This window comes from Falco rusticolus, chromosome 9 (genome assembly GCF_015220075.1).
Source record: "Falco rusticolus isolate bFalRus1 chromosome 9, bFalRus1.pri, whole genome shotgun sequence".
Lineage (NCBI taxonomy): Eukaryota > Metazoa > Chordata > Aves > Falconiformes > Falconidae > Falco > Falco rusticolus.
Genome location: NC_051195.1, coordinates 2,958,082 through 2,982,989, shown reverse-complemented (window position 1 = coordinate 2,982,989; position 24,908 = coordinate 2,958,082). Strand labels below are relative to the sequence as shown.

At 44.4% G+C, this 24,908-nt stretch overlaps 1 protein-coding gene across 1 annotated transcript in view; it reads left to right on the top strand.

The window, feature by feature from the left end:
* Positions 1–736: 736 nt before the first annotated feature.
* Positions 737–24,908, top strand: part of PTPRE (protein tyrosine phosphatase receptor type E) — a 108,969-nt gene continuing 84,797 nt past the window's right edge. Inside the window, exon 1 of the mRNA XM_037399851.1 lies at positions 737–778. The gene's annotated coding sequence lies outside the window, so the exon portion shown is untranslated. The remainder of the gene's footprint in view (positions 779–24,908) is intronic.

Below are 24,908 nucleotides of genomic sequence, written 5' to 3'. Positions count from 1 at the left end.
GCCCCGCGGCCCGGGCTGCCGCGGCGGCTTCCCCGGAGGGGCAGGCGAGGCCTGGGCTCGGCCCTGCCGCCCCAGCGCCCGCACCTTGCCGGTGGGTTGAGCAGCCAGGGGCAGGGTCCCGGGGGGCCGGCTGGTCCCGACAGGCCTGGCAGATTGCTCCCGGCTGCGGCAGGCCGGTGATCCGGGGACGGGAGGCCGCCAGCCTCCGCTTGCTGCCCCGGGCAGGTGGGCGCCCGGCGCCCGGCCCTCACGCCCGGCCCTCACGCCCGGCCCCAGCGCTGCCTCGGCCGAGCGAGGGAAGCAGCAGGCGCTGCCGCCATGCACGGGTAGCAGCGCGGCTGGCTCGCGGGCTTTGGCGGGGTCGCCGCCACCGCCGGGGCAGGCAGCGCAGCCCAAGTCCCGTTTGAAACTCCGGTGTGAAGCGCCCGCCGGCCGACCGGCACGCTCCCGGCCCGAGGGGCCCCGCCGGCGGCAGGGCCCGGGGACCGACCCCGCCGGAGCCGCGGTGGGCGCGGGGGTCCCCTCCGGAGCCTGGCCCCGGCCCCGCTGCCGAGTGCGGGCGTTGTCCGCCAGGCGGCTCCGCGCCCGCCGCCGCGGCGCCCGGAGGAGGAGGCGGCGGCGGCGGCGGAGGGAAATTTCCTGCCTGGCTGCCGCCGCCTCTGCCCGCCGCCTCGGGCCGCAGCGCGCCTGGGCGTCCCGCGGCCGGCCGCGCCCGCCGCCGCTGCGCGGGGGGCGCCGAGGGCCCGCCGAGCCGGGTGAGCGGAGCGGAGCCGCGGAGGTGAGCGGAGGCCGGGTCCCGGCGCGGCGGAGGGCGGGAGGACGGGAGCCGCCGGCCGCGGGGCAGCGGGCAGGGGCGGCGGCGGGGGCCGCCGCGGACAGTCGGCAGGTGCCGGCGGCGGGGGACGGGGCGGCAGGTGCGGGGGCAGCCCGGTGCCCGGCGGCGGGGGGCGGCCAGGCCGTCCCTGGGTGCGCGCCAGGAAGCGGCCGGGGCTTGCGTGCGCCTTGCCGCGGGGCTTCGGGCCGGCCCTGGCCGCCCGCGCTGCCGCCCGGCGCTGCGCTCGCCCTACGGGGTTTCGCTGAGGCGGGAGGCGACGCGGCTGTCCTTTCCTCCGTGGGGTGTCCGTCCTCGGGGTTACCGCCGTGCTGGGAGGCCGGAGGGATTGGGCGCGCTCCCGAGGGAGCCGAGAGGCCGGTGCGCACCCCGGGTTGAGGCGCGGGGGGCCGGGGGCCGCCGTGCCGAGGGGCTGTGACGGCCGGCCGGCGTGTCGGGGCGATGCGGGACGCAGAGGCGCTGGCGGGGGCTGGGGCCGGCCCCGCGCTGCCCCGCTGACAGGCACCCCGGGTAACTCGCCCCACGCCGGCCGGGGAGCGGCGTGTCTGGGCTGCCCGGCGCCCCCCCAGCCCCCAGGATGGGGCGGCAGGTGAGCCTGAGCGTTACGAAGCCATTTAACTGCCGCCCGCACAGCCGCGCCGCGGCCCTCCGGCTCCCCTGCCGTGAGCGGGGCTGTGGGCGCACGCAGCGCTCGGGTGCGGGACCCGCCGGCTGAGGGGGCTGGCGGGGCCCGGGACGAACTGTTTTCCTCTCCCCTGGCAAGGCCAGCGTTGTTAAACCCTGCGTGTGCCCACTGTGCTCGTTCATGGTTGGCGGTCACGCCGCTGGCAGCGCGGGCGCCCCGCGGAGCCGCTGTGGTGCTGCCGCCCGGGCAGCCCCGTCTCGGGGGGGCCGCGCTCCCGGCTCCCCCGGCCCCCGCCGGGCGAAGCGCCTGGTAATTGGAGGTAGGGTGTAAAATCCTGCAGCTGGTGAAAAACTTTGTATTTGCTTGTACAGGCTGGTGGGGAGAAAGCAAATAAGGCTTTCACAGAAAAAAAAAAATCCAATTTATTACCTCCAAAAATAAAGGACTTGTGGTTTTTCCCCTCCCTGCTTATTGTTGAGTTTAAAATCCTGGGAAAAATAATGGCAAACCTCACAGAGATACTGTAAAAACACCTTTTAATTGTTTCCCATCATTAGAGGGTTTTTTTCACTTTAATCATGAGTTGTAGAGAGGGTTAATGGATATCTGCTGTGAGATAAAGCAGTGTTTTTTAATTAGGAAAGGGTGTCTCAATATTTTTTTTTTTTTTTTTTTTACTTTTGTGTGAGGTTCCTCTCTCCTTCTGGCTTATTTCCATAGAGTGAGGTGCTTTGCTGTGTGTTCAGCTTCTAAATCGCCGCCTGTGTCTGATCTGTGTGGGGTAGAGCCCGCGGAGTTAAGACATGACATCGCTTATTGAGCTTTTTTCCTAAGATGTTGTAAGCTCTATGAGAAAATCTGGAAAGTAGGAATAAAGAGGCAGAGAATTGAAAATTATGTCTTATGCGCATGGTAATCTTGGTTTCTGTGCATGTTGTGCGTTAGGGCTTATTTAAAAAAACCACAAAAAAAGTTTGATGAAAATTAATGACATTCAGCTGGAAACTCAATGTCATTTAAAAGAGATTTCTACGTGGATATAATGTACTCTCCTTGTCCAGGAGGCTCAGGAAGTTCCCAGTTAGCTGTGCTGGGCAGCAGATGAAACCATTTAAGTCATGATGTAGGGAGATGCCGGTGGTCTGGTGGCACCCGCCCCACCTTGTTCTTGCTTGAGGTGGAAGTTGGGCCTTGAGGAGAAGAGTCCCTAAGGCAGGTGACGATCTGTAATTGCTGTTGATGGCACTGGGGGGGCTTGTGGGGCAGCCTGCTTCTGCCTTGTGCTTGGGGGGTAGCGCTTGAGGGAAGTGTGGGGGTAAGGGTGGAGGTGGGACAAGCAGAGACCATCTGGCTGAGGTCTCCAAGAGCAGCAGGACTGTGCTGGTGTGGATGCAGGCATCGTGGGGCTGGGGGGCCTCTCCATTCGGGGCAGTGAAGGCACTTAAGCTGAAAACGTTTTTCTCCAGTGACCACATCAGTTGTTTTAGAAATGTCGAGAAGAACGGAAAGAAAATTATGTGAGAAACAAGATGGTGTGGGTGTAGCGTTTGATTCTTTTAATTTGCTCAGTCTTTGCTCACAAATAGAATAATTACATAGGAGCTGTGTTACACCAGCCATCATTGCTGTGCTTTGCCTAACATACTCTGTATTCCTTAAATACGTTTAATATATTCTTCCAAGTAAAAGATAAAAACGGAACTTCTAGTTTAAAAGCTTCCTATGCCCCTAACACCTTTAATAAAAGCAGACATCTATATACCTCAAATCAGTGTGATGATGCTGGTTGGACTACAGTAATTTAACCTCAGCCTGCGAGGTGCAGGTGCGAAGTTGGAAATTTTAGCCCATTTTGCTCCTAGTGCACTTTTGTATCTTGCTGTGCCTCCTCTTTTCCACTTCATATGTTTATCTGTCGTCTAGCTCAATCGAGGTTTTTTATCTGTAGGAGTTAAGGGTTGACCTCTGTCAGGAGAGCTGTCTTGAATGCCTGTTTTCCTTGGTCTTATTTTTATAGAATCACAGAATCATTTAGGTTGGAAAAGACCTTTAAGATCAAGTCCAGCTGTTAACCCAGGACTGCCAAGTCCACCACTAAACCATGCCTCTAAGCACCACATCTACATGTTTTTTAAACACTTCCAGGGATGGTGATTCCACCATGTTTTTTTTCCCTCACCGTTCACTGCATTCCCAGCTCCCGGGCCATATGGCCCTGGGTGATGTCAGAATTGCACCATGTGGACTGAAATTATGGGAAGCTAGAAGATGGTGGTTCGAGGTCAGTGTAAGACCTTCCTCTTCTGCACAGGTTTTCAAGAAGCTGAAGTGGAGGACAGAGCTGTGGTGCACGTGTTGCACAGGTTAAGTAGGCTCATGCATATTCCCAGCTGGAAGGTGACAGCGGTGGCTTATGGGGATTTGAAGTTTGTGTTTTCTTGCTGGCTTTCAGGATGGAGTGCTTCATTGTGGCAAAAGTTGCACTTGTTAAAGTTGTTTGTTGATGGCAAGACACCTGCCTTGCACTGTGCCCAACATGTGCCTTTTCATTCTCCTGTCAGACAGCTTGCGCTGTAAGTTGGTTTTTTGGAGCTGTTCGTTTTTTGGGCCAAAGCTGCTGAGCTGTGTTATTAACTGAACTAGTTTTAGAGCATGTTATAGGAATACTTTGACCAGTGTACTTGGTGACCTTTTTCTCTTTTGTTTAAGAGGTTACATGAAGAAAAATGGGTGGACAGGGCCTGACAAACTGCAAAGTGAAAAAGAGCTGTAGGGAGTCAGTGGCGCAATCCTGCCTTGTCACAGATGCCCTCGGTGTTTTCTGAGAAGTCAGCTACACGTGTTATTGGTAAAGTGTTTATGTATAATTTTTTCATGTTTGATGATGTCATGTAAACCTGTTCAAGATTTCAGAGCAGATCAGTCCTACCGTAGTGAGGAACAAAAAAGAGCCGAGGCAAGTGCCCAGCGCTACATAGAATGAAAACCAGGAAGATAAAAAGGAATACTGAATGTCTGCACTACTGATGTGAGCAGAGTCCACCCTGCTTGCTGAAGGAGTGGGAGGTTCTGCAGGAGAAATTGTTCAATATATAGGGAATCTGAGGATTGCATTTATACCTCAATTGCACGATATTGTTGCTTTGCATATGTGATACTGTGTTTCAGTCTCTATTTCCAAAATACTCTTCAGCACAGATTTCTGACAGGGCTCAACACCAGGTGGAGGTCCTGTGTCTGAAGGTAGTATCGGAGCACTTGAAGGCCATAAGCAATGAATGAAGAGGCTTTAGTGGAAAAAACTTGCTTTTACATAGAAACATTAAGGTGAGTGACTCTATATCTGGAAGTACCCTGAAAATTTCTCAGCAAAAGCAGTTGGCAAGAAAACACATGTTTTTGCTGTTTCATTGGTGTCAGGGGGGTCAGTAGGGAGGGACTGGCTGAGCAGTGGTGGCAGATCTCTGTGTAGAGCAGAGATGGGGGCAAGTTGAGATCTTATTCCTGCCCAGAGGAGGAGGAAGGTGGCTGTGACCTGTGCTCCACCAGACAAACCCACAAGCCCGCAGTCAAACCTCTTGTCTTGGGAGAGTGATGATGGCGTTTTAATTGTTATGTAAAACACAGCCATCAGGGGCAAGGTGAAGAGATTGCTGGGTAGACAGTTACATGTCAGTTTCCTGAAAGGTGTGAGGGGCTCTTAGGAGTTGTGTCAGGGTTAGCGAGAGTAGTGCATTCAAAGCAGATGGAGAGCTGCCTGAGAAATTGCTGCTTGTTTAAAATGGAAGGCCTGTTACTGTAACCACCACGTTTGAGTTTAGGGATAACCATCTGGTCTACCTGATCGTGGAATGTAAGCAGTGTGCTGTATTTCAAGGAAATACTTGTTGTTTTTTTTAAATTAACATATAAATAAGAACAGTGCAACGTGGTCTCAGTGAATAATGTACTCACACTGAAACTTGGTTACTTGCTCCACACCCAGTGCGTGCTGGGATGCTGCGGCTTTCCAGTGCCACAGCCCTGTGCCCTGGAAGCAGCAGCAAAGAAGCCAAGCCCGAGGGCTGCGGTTGTGATGCCTGTGGCGAGCATTCTTGATAGGCATTTCATTATTGATTTCTTGATACAGTAGTAGTGACAGCAGAATCCCTCTGTAACCTAAAATATAATTTGATGCCCTGTAATCGAAAGTATTGTAAATTGAATTGATACATTATTAAAGAGTTCTGAATTATCTTATTCTTCGTGGAGCAGCATTTATGGGTCCCGTATGTGATGCTCATTTTATGAGTTGAGAACTGTCTTAGGGAATGATTCAGGTGTCACTTTAACTGATTTGTGATGTGGTGCAGCAGAATTCAGGCTGAACGGAAAGTGGCTGTAGTCACCAGGCTGCTCTGTGGAGGCTTTCTGCAACCTTTTTAACTGTGATTGTATCTTTTTATTTATTTATTCCCCTCCCCCCCCTTGCCTGTGCCCTTCTGTAGAAGGTTCCATCCAGCTGTAGGCTTTGTCCTGTCTGATAACAATATGTATTGTGTAATTCCAAATGCTGTAAGGGTTAATATTTAAAACAAAAGGGAAAAAAAAAAAAAAGGTGCCTGTATTTGTTCCAGAGGTTTTGCTGAAATGTAGATGTCTTTTAAATATATGTGTACAACAGGCCAGAAGACGTGTAAGCCAGAGAATGAATGAGCTACTGATAAGACAGAGATTAGGAGAAGCTCAGCACCAGCGATTTGTTGAAGTATTTGTACAGGATTTATTTTTGCATTGTTCACAACATGGAACATATTTTTAAGGCCTGTACACAGTGTTGCGCTTTTTAATTCAGTTGATTTACTGCAGGTATAATAATTCATAAATGGTATCCTATTGCCTGCCAGAATCCTCTTGTGTTGTCTGCAGATGATGCCTCTGGGAAGTGGGAGGATAGATGGGAGATTTTTTTGCTGATGGGAGAGGGTGATGCTGTTGAACTGTATCTTGATTGCAGTGTGCTCAGATTTTTCTTCCTAAGTAAGCCAGCCAGCTGATTATCTCCAGCGAAACAGCTCCCTGAACAAGTGTAGCATTAAAGGCTGCTGTTTGCTGTCCTCCTGGCCCTGGCAGTGAGCGAGGGGACAAGTGGCCTCGCTGACAGGCTGTCCTGGCCCTCTTCCCACTTGGTGCCGTGGCTGTCAGGCACGGGGGGGAACTGCCTCTGCTGAGCCCCATCCGCTGCTGGCCATGTACATCCCCTGTCCAATAGCAGTGCCCTAAAACCACCCTTTTTACTTGACTCCTGGCTAGTGACTCACTGTTGAAGTGGCAAAGTAAAAAGCTGGTCACAGAGATTGAGGTTTGCTCGTGCAGCAGTGATGTAACTGTGTTCAAAGGTGTTTCCTGGCTGAGGGAAGAAATAAAACCGGAAAAAAAAATTGTTGGGGTAGTTGGTTGCTTGCAGTGATGGCTTATTGTCACTGGAAAACGTGGCACAACTCAGTTGTGGGTTTTTCTGTCCCTTTTATCCCCACTGTAAAAAGTTCTCAGTCCTAGAAACTTAGGCTATCAGAGATACATTTTTTTTCTTCTAACGTGAAGTAATAATTTTTGGTAAAAGTGAGAGATCTGAGCAGGTAAAACTAAAAAACAAAACTGTAAATCAGGTAGAGGTAAGATGAGATACAGACTAAAAACGTTATATGAGTGATGGAAGTGACAGGGTTTGGATTATTGCTGTTGAGAAGAGGCAGCTGTTCCCTGCGGGAGAGTCAGGGTGCCTCTGCAGCTGGAAGGAGCTATGCCAGTCGCCTTGCTGTCCTCTGAGGATAACACACAAACAAGGATACAGCAACGTCCAGAATCACCGGGAAGAATGCAGTCTCAAAAAGGCTTTAGGTTACTAGTACTACAAATTTTTAAGAAAAAGCAAATAAGCAAATAGCAGATTTACAAGGGAAGCAAGTCAAACGTGTGTTACACATCACTTCAAAAAGGTCAGGCAAAAATAATTAGATAAGCTGGAGGATAAACTTTTCTACCACAGCAAGGGAGTTTGGTGAACTAGGAGGTCTCCTCCCACTTCTAGGTTTTACTGCTCTGGAGGCACAATTCAGAATGAAATACACAGCTCCACATGGATGACAAGATACTGCTCTAAGACCAGTCGGTTTCAGATTTCCTGATGGTTGGGTGTTTCTTTGATTGTGGTTCTTGTCCTTTCTTCCTCTTCAGTAAAATCAATCTCTCTTTCATCTGAAATAACTTTTAAAGAAAGCTTAGCTGCAGTGGAGTGCTGCTGTGGCTCACGATGGTGCCCCTTGCAGGGGACTGAAGACTGGCAGAGTGACCTTGGTTATCAGCCAGCATAACCACACTGAGATGAACTGTGGGACCATGATGCTTCTAAACATCGCTTTCCTGTGGATGTGGTGTAATGTGGATTGTAAAGAGGACAGAATAGTTTGGTTGTTTATATCGAGCTAGTACTTCCCTGGCCACCCAAAGGGCATGGTTCCTCACGGTCTGCTGGTGCCCTGTCTATGCGTTCCCAAGGGTAGGACTGCACTCTGTGAGGTCCATGCTATCTCTTCTTTTATCATGGCATTTTCTCCCATAATTTGTTGCCTCCCTTGGTTCTTTTGATGGATGTTTTTATCACAAACAAAAGATAACTCTTTGGTGTGTGAGAGAAGGCCCGTGTAATCATGACTTGAAGCCAACGATGACAATTTGTGGTTAAAGACTCTCTTGTGTTCGGTATATTCGATGAGGGATCTGTAAATATTTCCTTACCAACAGTTCTAATTCTGTAGCTTCAGAGCAGTTTTCACTGCTACGTGGGATGCATTTCAGTGTGTTTCTTAGAGGGGGCAATTCACTTCGCGACCAACCTTTCTGTCTTCTAATTTATTTGTAGCATAATGTGGCAATTTGTAAACATATCAGTGTGTAAAATCTGCAGAGAATGCACCAGAACTTACCAGGATACTTTCTTGTCTTGTTTGCCGGAGCAGTGCTAGGTCTGCGCTTGCTCCTAGTGTGCATCAGTTGCGACTTTCAGTGCTGCAAGACTCTGGGTTAGAAGAGTGTGAACCTTTCAAAACATATTTAAAATTATTTTTTTCCTAACAGGTTTTATTGCTAAGCATGCTGATTTCTTTACTTGTAGCTGTTTCTCAGCTTAATTCCAAACTAACTGCAAATCAAAAAATAAACAAGTAAACAAAACCAGTCTTGTCCAATACAAATATATTAACCTTTCCTTCACCTTACTTACTGTTTCTTTTAGTAAATTCCATGCTTATTTTCTTTTGCCCTTTAATCTTGTTACCTTTGTTTGTCCTTTGATGTTATTTTTCTTTGTATTCCTAGGGTTAGTTTCTGCTGTGATATGCTGTATGTTGTTTGAGCTACAGTGCTGTGCTTTGTCAGAAGTAGTAGGCTACTCATTTCAACAAGCAATGAGTAACGTGTGTATCCCATGTTCTGTGGGTTTAGATGTCTCAGGTACTTTCTAGATTTTTTAATTTCGGTTTGGGTTTCATGAGCATATTCAATCATACTGCACAATGAAACTTAAAGCATTTCATTAAGCAACAATGTTAATTTATCTGCTGCCTGTTTTCTACTAATCTGGTACAAATGGGCAGTTTGCAAATTGCTACTGAGAACAAGATTGTGGTGAAATAGCTTTCATATTGCAGAAGAAAAGCCTTTGTATAACCAAGTTAAAATGATATATGCTTTTCCTTTTAAATATAGGGATGAATTTAAACGGTTCACATTATTATTTTGTTTGCAGTTGTCAAAAGCTCGTTCATTTGAAGTCAAACTACCTAGCTTGCTGCTTCAAATTGCTTTTAAATTACACATGTGCTGATCAGTCTTGAAAAGCCAAATTAAAAACTCAGGTGAGGGCACATTTTAAGGCCACAGATACAACACTTAATTCTAATCTGTTTTTCGCAGGCTCACCTCCCACCTCCAGCACCTTTCTGGTTCCTGGCAGAACTGGGGGGAGAGGAAGTTTCAGTGACTTAAATATTTCTAGGAAGGCGGGGAGGACAGGAAAAGGTGGAAACGTTTACATAATGACCTATTTGCATTCCTTAGTTTAAACTCTTAGAAACAAACTTAAGAACATGTGATGTTGAGATAATTGGTACTATCACAATTTGTGATTTATTTTATTTTTTTTCCCCCCGAGGGGACTTGCTCCCATTCCACTGTAAGTCATTCTCTGTTTCACCTGAGGACACCATGGCTTGATCTGGGTTACACAGTGATCTGCAGGAGACCTCTTGGCAGTCAGGTTCTTCACTTTTTTTAAAAAAAAAATTAAATATTTTTGACTAGTAAGCTGCAGAAGTTATTTAGAGGTTATGTGTACATGTAATTTGCTTGAGTTGTAATTTGTACTGAAAAAGTTTGAGAATTCCTGTACTACGTCAAACGGTTTACCCTTGAAATGACCTCATTCACCAGGATCTTCAGAGGAAGGAACTTGAATAATTTTCTTGAAAAATCACTGAACCCTCAAAACTCTCTGTAAACAGTGCTTTACAGTTTCTAAAGGCCCTTGGTTAGATTATTCTCTAAAATGCAAGCTTAATGCCTTGCAAAAAAGATTACTTATTTTGCCTAGTGTAGCTCTGTGTGCAGTTAACATCTTCAGGTTCAGTTCTGCCAGTCTGCTGCTGCCCCACTAGCAGGTCTGCGTGCTGCTTTTTCCTCTAGTAATGTATTTAAATGTAATACATTGTGCACAATTAACCTGTTAAAATGTATTTTAGAATATTATTTTTTTTCTGGTACTCAGTCCTTTCTCATCTACCAGGCTCTTTCACATCAATTTTAGCAGCTGTAATGTCTACGCTCCTGATGTTGGTTTTGCTTTAAAAAAGTGTCAAGAAAAGATCCTGCAGTGACTAAGCCTCCATGACATCTTCTGCATCTTGGAGAGAAAACCGGTGTGGAAGTACGGCTGGCAGAGCTGGAAGCAGCTTGCACTGTACTGTTCCCGGATAACATACCGACTTCTTTGGGGCATTGTGCTTTCTAACTGATATTTGACTGCATCTGATATTTTCATAGCTGTCAGACTGTGGGAAATAGAGGTACCTTCTGCTCCTCTTTGGGGATTGTATAAAAGAGGACTGAAACACAGGGACCGTCAGAAGGAAGAGAGCACAGAGCCTGGGAATCGCTGCTGGTTTATCTCCAGCCTGCCCCTGTAATCCCTGCAGCACTAATATTGTAAGTAATTAATACTGTGCAGGATGCTTTGGTGCTGAAGACTTTCTTTAAGGACAGTTTTGTGCTGTGTACTTCTATTGAAATTGCATCTAAAGATGGACAGGCCATCCCAGAGCGTTTGTCCCCAGGGCACCTTGTTCCAAGAGCTGGGCTGCGGCCGCCTGCCCCGCGGGACGTGGACGCTGCCATCGCTGGGAGCTGTAATCGGAACCAGCTCGGAGCGTGGGAAAGGAAGGAACTATCCTGCCGGACGGCAGTTTGCAGAAATATGCCCAGCTGTCAAGGGGCCGGGGAGGGGGGAGCGCTGTTTTGTCCATTTTCCACCTAGAAATGCGATCACAGCTGTGTACACCGGTTTTAAGAGGTGTTACATGCCTTTTTTTTTTTTTTTCCTTCATACCTGAACTTATATATATTTCAGACTCTTAAATTTAATGACTTTTACTAAACGTAGTCTCCTTCAGAACATCTGGGCTCTCCTGTTCTCATACAACTGAGACTGTACTGTTGTCCTGTGCTGTTACGCAGCCCCATCTCTATCCAACAGTGCTTTGAGCAGCTTTTACCGTCTTAAATGATGATGTCGTTATGCAAAGACACGTTGAAAAGTTGGTGGATTTCTGGTCATTTAACAATATTGTTCAATGTGTGGTAAAGTTTTTCACGATGCTGATGTGTGGCTGTCCTGCAGGAGCTCTGCCAGTGCTCCGTCCCGCTGCTCCCAACCCTTGTTGCATCCAAGTGATTAATATCCTCTTCACTGATTGAATGCGCTGGGTTTGATTTTTTTTATTAAGCTGCTTGCAAAATGTGTTTCTGAAACTGTTGGTGACTCAGATGCATGACAGTTACTTCCCCAAAGCACATGCCCTTTGCCTGGAAGTGAGTAGCAGTGTTCTTGCCCTCATTTCTGGGCTTTCACCTGCAGCACCAAGCCCTGTAATAACCGTTGCATGACTGATAATGGAAATGTTGTCTTTGTAGCAAACAGAAAGTGAGGGCCTGACGTGGTTGAAGTGGTTTTCAAGTCTCTGGGCTGTGTTACAGAAAATTGCATATCCTCATGTATTGCTTTCTGGAAGTGTGTTTTGTTATGGCCAAGAAAGAGAGGCTGAATCTTCAAGGCCAGTGGGGCAGCAGATCAGTGGGATGTGTTAATAGATATCTGTTAGTAAAATTTGTAGTAGGATCACTTTGAAGACATTTATTTTACAAAAGTACATTTATGGAAAATGTTTATATTGTATTTACTTTATTAAAGAGAACAACCAACCAACCAACCCAAACCTAAAAGGCTTGTCCTGCAAAGGATGGTGTGCTCTTTTGATGGTACTTTAAAATGCTTAGGTTCATATGCTCCCTTATTAATTAGATGGACAAATTGAAGTTTGGTGGAGAATAGGTGCTGTATCACAGTCCTTTGCACGTGAGGCATCAGAGTTAAAATTGGAGCTGGCATATGCTGCCTTCCTCCCTAGCTGGATTATTCTCATAACAAGGAGAATGAGATACGCTCTGCAGCCCCTCAGGGAAATAGTCCTCTTACAAGTGTGTAGGTGTGAACTTGTGTTATTTTTCTGTGTTTTGGACATATTTATGTATATAAGAAATGTGTGTTCACACTGACTGTATCTTAACGCTACTGCTTTTGCCATAAGAAGAATGGAAACTTGATGGTCAGGTAAATTTTCAAATTCTTGGATGTGTTTATGAGGCATGATACTCTTTAATAGACTTACAAGCCTCAAATGTCCTGTTTAATAGTGTGCTTTTCCCAGGTTAATTTAATGTAGTCATGTGTTTTCAGAGGCAAATTATTTGTGAACATCATGTAATTAAAGCTTCTAGGAACCTAGATGCATTGGTATTTTAATATTGCTGGAAATTTGAAATTGTGTATTTCCCAGTTTATAAGCTTGGGGATGTGCGCTCCCCAGCACTGTACCCCTAAACCAGCAGCCTGGTTTACCTAACGACTCTGTCTTCAGTCATTAGAGAGAATCTTCTGCAGGGATAATTCAGATAACCTGTGGACTTCTGCCCTGTGCTGAGAGCTCTTCTGGTCTCAAGACACTTGTCCCTTCGTTGAGGGAAGGGAGCATGGGGAGATCAACTGGTCAGGTCCTAGTGCTGGGTAATGGACCTTTCCTGTGTCTGCTTGTGTCTATCCGTATACAGAGATTGATTCATACTGCTAAAAGACACTTACCAGAGCCAACAGAACAAGACAAAATAGACTGAAGTATTTTTGATGCATTATTTCTAGTAGATGAATAACTATGATCAGGTGATAAAACATTGGTAGACAAAGGACGTGGGCAGTTTGAATGGGAATAAAGCACGGTGTGATTTTTAGGTTTGATTTTTAGGTTTGATTTGAAGTGAAACTCCAGCCTTTTGATGTTTACTTCCCAGGGGTGGAAGTGGCTCGTGTCAGGAAACGGAGCTCTTTGGGGAGGGGCAAGGCGAAGAGAACTGGTAAGTGTGAATTCAAGTGAGAGCTTGAATGGTGGTAGTGGTGAGTAGTGGTGATGCCCGGGTCGGGCGAGGTTATGAAAACCCAGAAAAGGGCAGGGTTTGAAAGGCTGAAGTGGGCTTGCAGGTTCTGGCTCTGGTCATTGCCTTCTCAGTGTAGCCAGGTACAGGGCAGAAGTTGCAGCTGGTGTGAGTGGTGTGCTTCCCTGTTTCTGCTTTGAATGAGAACCTGAATCCAAAGAACATCTTGCAAATATATCTTTATGTGCATTGAAGTCTTTGTTGTAAAAATGATTTTTATAGCAAGATCTCCTCTTATTTTTCAATAAATTGAATCCAGCTGTGCTGTAGCTTTCACTTAGGTAAGCACATTTCCTGATTCCCTTTAATTTTATAGAATCACGGAGTTGTTTAGGTTGAAAAAGACCTTTAAGATCATAGAGTACGACTGCTGCATGAGATTGCACCCATCCATTTCGAGGCATTCCATGGCTTTGATGGTGGTTATTGAGAGTTGCTTCAGGATGCAAGAATGAAATGAAAAAGCTGAAATTTTAAAGAAAATACTGTATTTCTTTTGATAAATTTTCACAGGAGGTGATACGGGCACATCTGTTGATGTCTAGTGGGCTGCTGCTCAATCCTGACTTGAGGAACCACAAATACCCATTGTGTTGGGCAACATGACTGGCTCCAGAGCTCACTCGTCCTCCAGCGCGAACACTGCAGCTATTCATGCCGTCTGCTTCAAGGGGCTGACAGCAATCTTTATCTCTGCATGGAAACTAGAATTTTCTTCAGGGACAAAAGCAACAAAGCTTGAGGGGGGGAAAATGACAGTGTTCAGCACCAATTTATTTCACCCCGTCAAGGGCAAGGCAGGAGTGTAGGGAAGTGCCCCCTTCCCCAAGCCAAAGGTGATACGAACTTTTTATTTTCTGGGGCTTGTGGTTGGGTTTTATATACGTCCATCTTTCTCACAAATGAGGTATTTCTATTTTTTTAAATCTCATTCCGTCAGAAGGGCATAATGCTTTTCTTAAAGATTCCTCATCGTATCAGGTTTTTTATTATTATTCCATTTTTTTTAAGACTATAGTATTCATTGTGTATCAATCAATTGTATCTATGAAATATAAATGCAGTTTCAAATTATTGTCGTGATCTCAGTTAGAAGGAAAGAGGAGCTTTTTTGGCTTTGTTTCAGCATCCAAAAATCAATAGTTAGAGCGATAAGGCCTATGAATGTCAGAAGTACTGCATTGCTGGGAGTTGGTGGCACGTCAGAATCTGCCGCTTAGGGGTTTGCAGCAGTTAAGCCGTAGCTAATACATTTTCAAAAGTACGAAAGAGATTCTGTTAATTTTCAGGGCCAAAAAGAAACAAAACTCAGAAACCGCAGAGGCATTTGTGTAATTTCTAACTCTGTGTTTAAGAACTCCCATGGGAACCTCTTCAAACCAACAGGTGTCTTCTAGCTTTTTAGGTCTTTGTTGTTTCTAGGTTTTTAGGTTTCCTTGGAAACATATAAACAATTGCATCACATGGCTGCACTTTGATCAGAATCTTTAAATACTGAGACTCGTTTAATTGCAACACAGGCTGTTTGGTAATATGAGTTTGTGAAATAGTGTGTCGTTACGATAGCTTTGTACCTAAGTTGTGGTATATATACAAATTCAAGCTGTACCAGGATAGTAAGTATGGCAATTGGTAATTGTTGTAGTAAAATTAATTTTGGGTTTGCTGGGACAGCAGTGTCGGGGTGTTTCTTTGGTTTGTTGTTGTTGTTTGGTTTGGGTGTCATCATCCCCCTCCCTCCTCAAGTTTATTTTAATTATGACCAAAGTTAAATAATTGAGCAAGGATGGTATTTATGGCAGCAGTTCCCTGGTGTTGCTGGGCCTTAAAATAGGCGGTTTCCCTGTACCAAATCCCTATAGCCCATGTTGCTTCTGGATTGTTTGAAGCTGTTAATTTTCTTTTTATTTTTTCCCAAGGCATGCAAGCAGGTATTGGATACATTTACACCGTTGTGTCTTTTGTAGGAAGAATGGGCAAAGAAGCCATTGCCTGTTTATAAAGTTTCTGGAATGCTAGAATCATTTGGGCGCTTTGTTTCCAAGCAAACAAAGTCAGGACAGTGGGGAAAGGATATTGTGATTGGGCCTCTGGGACTCTACTACTGCATTTTATTTTGAAATAGCCTTTAATATTTCTGATCTGATATCCTGAGCAATATAAGAAAATTCCAAGTGGACGGCTAGCTTTCCTTATTTTGAAAATGTCTGTGCTTCCCCCCATTATTATTACTATTTTTTTTTCCAAACTTAAGATGCAGGTTATTTTCTTAATGCCAGAACAGCTTATCTTCTGGTGGTGCACCAGTGTATCTGAAAAGATCAGCAAAAATTAACTCTCGGCACAAATCATACCAGCTAACGTAGTTCAGTGTCCTGCCTGAAGGTAAAGCAGAAAATAAAACAGTGAAATAAATTATGGAAATAAATAACATTGCAAGAGGGAGCGTTGTGTATGAGGGTTAGATGATGGATGTTGTTTGAGACTGTCTTAAGTGTGTGTCCATGAGCTTTTGGCCAGATAGGATCAAGTCTTTAAAAATTCAGATCTTCCACGTGTGTCTGAATGAACGAGGAACCTTTGTAGTGTTGGATCCTAGAGGGGACTAAAATTATGACATGGCCTTGTGGTCTGGAGATCTGAATCCAAACTGCTTCTCCTTCCACCCTTGAATAATATGAACAGGCATTATTCTGTAGATGTCTGTTAAAACTTTATTATAAAATATTGGTTCATGTTAACTGAATGCCCTGGGGCAGGCAGGGATCCCTCACTTCCAGCCTGAAGGAAAGCACCTGAATGGCACTTCAGCACAACAGTCCAGTTTGATGCTGTCTGGGTTGAATTTAGCAGATTTGGAGCATTTTCTGGGGTTATTTTTACAAGGGAAGGAACAACTTTCTTGCTGGCAATGCTTAGCAGTTGTTACTGTGTGTGGGCTGGCTGTGTCTGGATGATGTTATGCTTCATTTTGGTTCATCTCTTGGGGGATACCTTCTCTCCATTTATGTCTTCCACAACATGTTTACTGTTAGGATTTAAAAAAAAAAATCTGCCAGTTTTCATTTTCCTTTTGCAATGTTTTTTCATAACAAATGAAACAAATTTATGGCATATTCCTGCTGAGTTAACCCCAGTTGCTGGTAGCCCATGAGGACCAGGCAGGAGCCAACTTAGTCTGTGCAGATGCTATTTCAGCGACAGTTCTGCTCCCCTTGAAATGAAAAGTGTACTGATAATGTGAAATAATGTATGGTATTGTGAACATACAGAGTGTATTATTGCACGGTATTAAGGCAGTAACACAGATAGCTGGGCTAATGTTGTGGCATTCTGTGCTGTTTCCTTTTGAGGCTTAGGCTATGTCATTTTGAGAGTGCCTCTGATGCCAGCCTGGTGGGGGATGGTTTGTGCAGGAGCTTTCTTAAATTTTTGATGGAGGCATAAAGTCATCATCCCAGGTAACAAAAAGATATTTCTGTTTTTCATGCCTGTTAGAGCGACGAGGATAGTTGTCAGATAGGAAATGACCATTAAAATCAGAGGTAAGTGTTGCTGTAAAAATTCTTTTTCATGATCATGTATAGAATTTTCCATGTGTCTGAAGAAGTTTTATTGGCAAGTGTAGGTTTTGGAGGAAAGTTGCTACTCTTTAAGAGTAAATGCAGGAGGAATGAAGAGAGAAAAATCCTTCCTTAAAAGCACAGATGTATTTGCTGCTATCAGTAAAAGTAATTCAGATGTTTTGCATATTGTCTCAAAAAGTTCAAAAAAGAATTTGTAATAGAGGGGATTATGACAACTTGGTAATAATCCTCGCCTTCCAGCATTCATGCCGTAGAACCGTTTAGGTTGGGAAAGACCCTCACATCATTTCTGAAGACTCTGGGCTGGGCTGTGGAAGAGCCACTCTTTGGGTTCCCTGCCAGCTGTGGTTTAGCTGGTGAGCAGCTGTTGAACTGGGTGTAGCTTGGAGGTCACAGCTTCCTGGGGGCCCTGCATTTTAGGTTGAAGGATGAGAACAGAGAGATTTAAAACTAGATGCCTTCAGTTTCTGTCCCCCTGAAACAGATCTCCCTGGGAGCTGTGGATGCAGTAGGAGCACTTTACACCTCCCAGGGAGATGTAGCAGAGGAATATGCATGACCTGAGAGATTGCATGTTGGTTTTCTGCCACATCCCTGGAGTATGGACAGTCATTCTTGGTGTGGCCTTAGTCTCTTGAGCGATTTATCTAATTATTGCTGGTTTGTGGACCTGCCTGCCAGGTCTTGTCACCACCTCTGTCCCTCCTGTTGCTTTAGCCTTGGGACAAGTGGGAGAGAAGAGCTTGTGGGTAGCAGAGGCCTTTCTGAGCTGGTTGACTTCTAGCTCTGTGCTGTTTATAGTGGAATTCACCAGTGTAGGCCCGTCCAGCCATCGGTGTAGGAGGGAAAGGTTCATCTGAAAGACTGTCTCTGTTATTTGAGCCTTTTGAAGGCAACCAAGACACGGCGGGTGTTTTTTTCATGGAAAATCTGACAGACTGTGCCAAAAGCTGGGCATAACTCTCCACTGTTTGAGTGCAAGAGGCTGTGGCAGCAGAAGAGCCAACAGACAGTCAAGTTTGCCTCTTGACTTTAAACCCCTGTCATAGTGGACTTCACTCTGGAAAAAAAAACCTGTGTGTAATCTATGCACTGAAAGTTACGGGAGTCTGGGGGTGGCAGGAGTCACTGGTCATCATCCTCAGCCCTGAGCAGCTCCTGGAGATCTCGGAAAACGTGTCGGTGTTTATTATGTGTTTCAGCTTGGAGTTGTGAGAGTTCATATGAAATGCCTTATTTTTGAAAGGAGATTTATCTGTTTTCATTTCACCCTGCCACCAGTAGGTTTTGTTTTGCATCTGGATTTCTGGTTGTTTATCCAGCCTTCAGACATGAACATCTGATATGCTCCTGGAGCCAGTAGTAGTAGTGACTTGAGAAAGAATAAAGTTCACAATCTCTTCAGCTAATCATATGGAAGAATAGCTGAAATAAGCAAAAACTGATGCGAGTTTGAGTTTTCATCTTCCATGTTAGGCAAATGGTTCTGAGTTTCCACAGGAAGATCTTAGGATAAGTGTCCAAGCAAAGAGGTCAAGTTCCTGTGCAACATATCCAGTATGTTCAAATGAAGGAGACTTTGTATAAATGCAAACATTAAATGCTCCCTGAGGGCTATAGCTTTTATTTATCTCCTTAGTGTTACAGAAAACAAATTTGGAACCAATTTCTGCTCTTTAAAGCACCCCTGCGAGTCTCTGGAAGATGCCATCCTCCTTCCTGTGCATTTGCAGGTCTCTGAGGAAGAGCCCTCTCCAGTCGGCTCAGTATGTAAAGCTGGAAGTTTCTTTTGCAGCTAAGGCAGAGAAACTCCTTATTTGCATCACATTTGTTCTTAAACAGAAAGGACAAAAAGGCTATAGGTTAATTTGGCATCAGAGCACGTTTATAATGAAAATCAGGAATTGTAAGGGGGGAAAGTCATGTCTCCCGTACGGCAGCGTTAGATGACAAAATAGTTACTTGAATCTTACCGATGGATCGGGGAGTGGTTATGGCTAAGGCAAGGCTGTGCTAGAATGGAGGCAATACTTAAATATTTCCTGTTATTGAGGTATCTTATTGTGAGAATCCCATTGTGGTAAAACTTAATGCCTCAGAAACAGGAGATTGTATGTACTTACCTGGAAGTTACCTTTCTTTCAAGCTGATAAAATTCTGAGAGAGTAAATACAGAAATGGCCATCCACTGACTTGTGTCATCTCATTCGGAACAGGTTTTTTAGGCACTCTAGTTGATGGAAAAAAAATATCCTTTAAATAATATTTAATGCAGCGTATCATTTTTTGTGAAGTAGAGTTGCATTACATGGGCTGTGGAATTGGAGAAATAACTTGTTAACTCTTTTCCCAGTGATCTGATCCTGCTCCCAGGCCACAGGCAAGCATCCAGTGCAGCAGATTTGACCTGGCAGCACCAGTCTCTGGGATGGGAAGGGGGTTACTGCCTCTGCTTGCAGTGCGCTGGAAAAAACGATTCTGAAGTCTGTGCAAATGTCTTGCTCTTTACTTGAGTGCTAGGCAGAGGTGACTGCAAGACCTGCCAGCAGAGCCTGTGTTTCCCTGGCTCCCCAGAGGAGCTGCTTCGCTCATCCCAGTTGGTCTTTCTGGTCTGTTTATCTTCACTTTTGCCCACAGGGAGCCATTATGTGGAGGAAATTTTTGGACAGGAAAAGTTACCAACTAAACAGAGAAGACAAAGGCTGAAATAAATGAACTAACAGTGTTCTCATTTTGTCGATTTGAATGAAGGCTGTTGTGGTTATGTGAATGTCTTCTTCCAGCAAAAAATTGTTAATAGGTTTCTGCCCGTCCTCCGTTACTTATTCATGCCCCTGAGCCGCCACTTACTGAAGATGTATAATGTTGTTACTTGCAGGCTGGAAATCAGACCAGGGAACTGTTTCCTTTTGGAGGGCTCTTGCTTTTGTATTTTAAAAAATTATTTATTTCTTTTAACCTGGATAGTTTCTCAGGCTGGCTTGCAGCAAACAGTTGTGCCAGTGGGAGCATGGTGTGGAGCGGCTGAGGTGATCCTCAGCTATGGAGCGAGGGGAGAAAAGAAGGAAGGAGTGAGTAGCCTCTGATCTTAGATATTGTTTTTATTGCTGTTTGTGTTCATGCACATGCTGCTCTCCTGTTTTTCTGATGCTGTGAGCTGTGCTTCCTTTCAGCGCAATGTTGAAAAGAAGATCCCTTATGGCTATACAGTGTTTTAGATGGCTACATCACAACTGATGGTCATAGAATCATTTAGGTTGGAAAAGACCTTTAAGATCATTGAGTCTGCCTGTTAACTCAGCACTGCCAAGCCCACCACTGACCCGTGTCCCTGACTCAGCTTACATGTCTTTTTAAATACCCCCCGGGATGGTCACTCTACCACTTCCCTCGGGAGCCTGTTCCAAAGCTTGACAACCCTTTTGGTAAAGAAATTTTTCTGAAGGCAAAAGGAAAGAAATTAAACAGGAAGAAAAATACCCTAGTTATTATGAACTCAATATGAAACTGCTCTGAGGAGCACTGTGTTTCTGTGAAAGCGTAGATGGCTGCGAAGGAGCTGCCCTTTCCTCGGGAAGTAGCAGGAGGTGCCATAGCCGGTGCCATAGCCCTTAGGGCAGAGGGAATTGGCATTGCCCAGTAACCCAGGATTCTGACTTCAGTTTGCTGCTTCCCCTGGGTATCCCGTGGCACAGGAGTGTGCTCTCGAACAGGAGCTTGTCATGTTTGTGCTTCATGTGACACTTCTGACTGTCCTAGAAGGAAACTGCCTTGGTCTCAGTAATCCTTTCAGATGAGCGTGTTATCAAACCCTAACGTTATTTCCGGATGTTGCAAAATAAAGTTGCTTTCAAGACACATATTGCCACATATTGATGCAGACGTTAGTCATCAAGTTTTTCTCCTGTTAATTTGTGAAATAACTAAAACTCTTCAATAACAAATATATCTTGGCTATTTAAAAAAGAAAAGTCTCCTATGTCCTCTGTGTGTATCTCCTATTACCTTCAGAATTACAATTTCTCCTCCGACACAGAAGGTGAATCCAGAGCTTCTAAAGGAGAACCCTAAAATGTTTGCTGCAAACATACATCCCTTGTTAACTAGTATTTACATAAAACATGCTGACACCACTTGGGGGAGATTGAGTAGGATGCTTTCTCAGCTGTTGAAATTTGCACATGAGATGGAAGATGTTTTGATTAAAAAAAGGTTAGCTGAATATTTTTTCCATTTATTCCCATGTGTCAAAATCAAAGCAGCGTTTCTCCAGGCGTTTTGCCCATTTTCTTTTTTTGTTCCTCTTGTTCAGTTGTTTGGATTTTTTCCCTCTAGGTTAGGATTTGTTTTGTTGGGGGGTTTTTCTCATGGAGGAATTGAATTGCTTAATGAGTTAAATACATGTAAAAATGCCTTTTCAACAGAATATTACTCAGTTTAGATTGCTGATAATTTTAAGTAGTATTTGTAAATTCATTCTTTTATTTATTGGTATAGGCAATGGTGAACTAGGGACAGCCAGTGGGAGACCTGTGAGACTTCATCAGTAATGTCCTCCTGCTGTAAGAGCAGTAATGAAAAAATTACAGTAATATTATCTATTTTACTTCCACACATTTTTCTACCTTTACAAGTTTTCTTGTAAGAAGTCATTTTTGTGATAGCATTTTAGTATGTGGTTGCTTAGTTTATTTTTGAGCTGTATTTCAAAAGCCTCCTGTCAAGGAGGAGAACTCCAACTTTCTTAATCAGTGTTGAAATGACTTCTTAAAAGCATATAACAGAATCTTATCTTTTTTCCCTGCAGTGAGAAAAAGCATTCCCATTCTCATTTCTTTGTTTTTATTTGCTTCGTATGGATGCTAGTGCTTCTGGCCACTCTGAAACTAGAGCAAAATCTTTTTTTAGGAACTAGAGCAGAATTTTCATAATAAACCTGATCCCGTGCAGATTCGGAGCCTCCTTTGGGGGGAAATGGGGGAAGGAAGCTGGAATTAGGGAGGGTTATAAGCAATGTAACTTCAAGGATCCATATTCTAAAAAGTCTCCACGGATTTGCTACTTCTGCCTGGATTAGAAGACCCCTTAATTTGCTTTTAATTAAAATGATTTTCATTTATTCTGTGCCTTCTTTCAGAGGTCCCAAGGCACCTTAAAAACTTGTGATTATATATGTGAAATGCAAAATGCATATTCATGTGATGCTGAGGTTTCACATTGAAGTTAAAGCTGAAAACCAGTTTTACCCTCCTTTTTTCTATTAGTATTTTTAAAACCTCAGTTCCCCATTACAATGCAACTTTTAAAGTACTGTAGTTGTACATGTGTGATCTCAGTGAGATTGCAGTCCAAAGTGTAAAAATTGACCTTCCGTAAATATCTTAATAATGGATTTAAATAGCCAAGGCTTTGTTTTTTGAAACCTCATTAAGCTGGAGTAAAAACATCATGTAAATACCTTTATTGTTTCAAAAAAGGAAATGTACCTATTACAGAAAATTCTGAAACAAAATGCTATGAAAATGACAAAATGGAAACTGTTACATAGCTCATAAGTAGTTAGGTTATGCTAATTTTCTTTTAAACACCTGTCCTTAATACAATATAAATACTCAGAAATTAAGAAAAAGATTTCCTAGGGACGTTTTTACTGTACTACATTTTACTTGTGTACTCCGCAATAGCTACTAAAGAATAGAAGAATAGGGTGGTCAGTTGGGAAATACCCATATTTTAAATTACTTTGGTGGTTTGTTTTTTTTTCTTTCTGGTTATTTGCTGTGGAATTAAACCTGATGATCAGCATGTAAACCTGAAAGAAGTCCAAGGAGTAGTATGGGTAATGCAGTCTCAGAGATGAATTTGATGCCCCGGCTAAGGTGATGGTGATGGAGCCAGTGCTGGGGAAGAGGAGCAGCGGAGAGGGGGAGGCTGGCAGGAGCAAAGACGCACAAATGCTGAATTTTTCCAAAGCCTGGAAAAGTTCTTTTAGTTTTGGAAGAAGTGCAAGCGGTAGTGGCAGAGATGCTAAAATTTCTTTTCATGCTCATTGGTTTAGACAGCTCTGAACTAATGCTGGGACATTTTGTAAGGACCCACAATCTGCTGGAGGCAGAAGTTCTCTGAGTGCTTTTGCACAGTGTAGGCAGTTGTACAAATTCAGTAACTGTACCATGAGTTTTTAATGCACGATAATTAAAATAGAAAACCAGAACAGAATCCTTAAAAACAACTTAGACATATTTATTTTATAATAAAATCATGTCTTGAAAAAAAATGGGTCTTCTACCGTAGAAAACCTGAAACTTTTGCTTGTTTATAGAGAGCCAGAAATCTCACTGTTCAAGTCAGGGTAAGCAAAATGCCATTTTTGACATTACACTGTTTTTTGAGGATATTACACCAGAATTGCAAGCAGCATATTTTCTTATAATACCATTTTTGTTTTCTAAATGAATGCGGCAGTGTTCATTTCTATGGAGGAGTTATTCATGAGGAGTTCACAGAGCTTGCTCAGGATCTGGGAGGAGGGTAGATAGCTGTACTCAGCAGTTTGACAGAGGATGGGATTTTTTTAAGGGTTTTGAGGGTTGACTTTTGAAAGGTTGAGGTCTTTGCGTGGATATCTAATGTACAATTAAAAAAAAAAAAAGATGTAATTGTCTACAGCAGCTACAATTCTGTAGCCGGTTGACAGACATCTGCCAAAGCTGTCCATGTAGGGTAGAGATGGTGCTGGTGGAGGCTGCAGCTGAGTAGCAAGAACAGTGATCCCGCTGCATGGATGGCTTTGATTTGCAGGATTTCCCTCTGTAACACTGGAATGATTCCATTTGAGGTTTACAAATTTCTTTTGTTAGTTTTTCTTCCACCAGAATTTCCCAGACCTGTTCCCATTCTCATGCTCTGCAGTCAAACCTGTAAAGTCTCAGTCTTATTTTCTGGTACAACCGGTCAGTAAAGGTGGGTGAAGACATGAAGGCTGGCATTTGCTGACGCGTTAGTGAAACACGTTGTAAGGTAAAGTGTCTCGTAAGGGCAGGTATAAGCCTTCTTCTGCCTGCTGTGTCCTCTTCTGTCCTCTGTGGTTTATGGTGGTAGCAGATTTCTGGTGGTTGAGTCTTTAGACCTGAAGTGGCTTGCTTCCAATGAGAAGTTGCTTGCAAACTTTGACCTGAGAATCCATGGATTTCTGTTTTTCTGGAAACATATTTAGGCAGTAGGAAGACTGTATTTTAAAGTACAAATGACAGTTGCAAAGTAAAGCTGGAAAATTTCTCCCCGCGCCCCCCCCCCCCGTTTTTAGTTGACTCCTACCTTGAGTAAGAAGTCTGAATTAGAAAGATGGTTGTAACTGTCTTATGAAACCACTGTGTTGTGTTGCTCTGTAAATGGATTATAATACAGGACTGGTTTGGGATTGTGTTCATCTGAGACCAAGGAACATGCTGCTGCAGGGTGATTTCTTGTGAAATTGTGGGCTGTTAAGATGATGGACTTAGCGGGAGCGATCCACATACAGCTTTATTAAGGGCTAGTTTATGCATTTGTGGTGAAAACCATAGCAGTTGTCTATTTTAAATGACTTTGTAAGCCATCTGTATTGCATCTACTGTGCTTCATTGTTTCATTTAGGCACAGATGTTAGAAAAAAATGACTAAAACTCCAGTGTGAATTGTTATTCTCTTTGAAATGAGGATGGTGTCCTCTTGTTTTGGCTCTGGGGAGGTTAGATGAAATGAGCTTCCTAGAGGAGCATCAAATACCACAATTTGCAGCTGACTCTGACCCCAAATGCTTTGTGAGAGCTCGCTGTTCTCCATCCCTTTAGTAGTGCTACCACCGTGTGGCATCATCATGAATTATGATCCCCAGGAAAATGGCATTTACATTGTGTGTCGCTGCCCATGGGAGGACATTGACATCAAATAAAGTGCCATCGGGTTGGAAATCCAGTTGAAGGTCTGTATCCTGCTGTCCTGATGAGCTGCTTCAGGGCAAAAGGGTGTAGAGAAGTGCCTGGAAGTTATACAGACGTCATGAACAGCCGTGCAGGCTTCCCACAAA